This window comes from Gossypium arboreum, chromosome 6, assembly GCF_025698485.1.
Source record: "Gossypium arboreum isolate Shixiya-1 chromosome 6, ASM2569848v2, whole genome shotgun sequence".
Classification (NCBI taxonomy): domain Eukaryota; kingdom Viridiplantae; phylum Streptophyta; class Magnoliopsida; order Malvales; family Malvaceae; genus Gossypium; species Gossypium arboreum.
The window spans coordinates 84,898,044-84,899,776 of record NC_069075.1 but is presented as its reverse complement, the minus strand read 5'-3'; positions in this window follow the sequence as shown (position 1 = coordinate 84,899,776).

The window sequence follows — 1,733 nt, the reverse complement described above, 5'->3', positions numbered from 1 at the left end:
AATTGAGTGCCCAAACGAGGTAATTTATTTATGAAAATTTCACACAACTTTAGTATCATATTGTAGACATTAAAATAATAATAAAATTAATTTTTTTTAGTGTTGAATTTGTGGTCCTGCAACCACTATTCCGACTAGGCCCAAAATCAGGACGTTACAAATTCTATCAACAAATATAACATGTCCCAAAAAATCAACTTCTTATAGCCAAAATTCACATTTACTGAATTTCGCGTAAAGTTATTTTTCACGTAAGGTTTGCATCACAACTCTTAAATGTTCAGCATGATCTGACTTGTTCAGTGAATAAATCAGTATGTCATCAATAAATACCACAACAAACTGATCTAAATATGGCTAAAATACCAGATTCATCAAGTCTATAAATGCCGCAGGAGCATTAGTCAAACCAAAAGGCATCACTAGAAATTCATAGTGACCATATCTAGTTCTGAATGCAATTTTCCGTACATCTTGCTTTTTAACCTGCAGTTGGTAATATCCGGATCTCAAGTCGATCTTCGAAAATATTGTAGCTCCTTTTAACTAATTGAACAAATCATCGATATGAAGTAAGGAGTATTTATTCTTAATGGTGACGCTATTCAGCTATCGATAATCTATACATAGTCTCATTAACTCATCTTTCTTATTCATGAACAAAATTGGAACACCCCAAGGTGACACGCTCGGTTGAATAAATTCATGATCTAACAACTCTTGTAATTATAATTTTAACACTTTCAATTCTATAAAGGCCATCCTGTACGATGTTATCAAAATTGGAGCTGATCCAGGCACAAGTTCGATCACAAATTGTACTTCCCGAGCTGGTGGTAGCCTAGAAAATTCTTTAGGAAAAAATCAGCATACTCTTTGACTATCGGTACTTGCTCAATTTTTTATTCAGCCACTTTTGAATCAAGAACGCATGCTAAATAAGCTTCACATCCCTTTTTGATCAATTTTGGAGCTGACAGTGCTAAATTCACTTTTGCAATACAATCGACCCCATGCAATGCATCTCCACTCAAGGTTAAGGGTTCTAAACATTTTTTATTGTTCCATTGGAAACATTACTTTATACGTTGTTGAGTGTTAGCATAGGATTATATCAAACATGCCACATAGGAAATCTAGAAAAATGCATGAGCAAGAACCACCAATGGTTTAGGATCGTCTGAAGTTTCAAAATAAAAATGCTGAAAAATATTTTCTAGAACTCCAAGGCAAACCTTTATCTAGGAAAGGGGATTTAAACCATCAATAGTTCTTTCTAATAAAATTTGGTCTCTAGTATGGTATCATAGATGGGAGCATTTTTGTAGAATCCTAAAAGAAAATGTTTTTGTTCCTCTTGTGCAAGAATTTTATGCTGCACTTAGGGATGAGGAAAGTTGGAGACCACGTAGTCTTATGTGGAAAATAGTGATAGTAAGGGGTAAGGATGTGCCTTTCTCCCCAAAAATGATTTGCAAATATTATGATGCTTCATACTATGAATCTGATTACTTACAGAATATTTATTTAACGAAATTTAAAAACATTAATATGGAGAGTATTGTAAAACATTTAACTGAAAACTGAGAAGAATGGAACCTCCGACTAGATACCAGATTACCGACCAATTTTAATCAAGCTATAATGTTTTCGATAGCTAAAATGTAGATGCAATTTATTTGCACTAGAATTACACTTGTGATCTTAATGTTTCTTATGTCAATACATTCTGA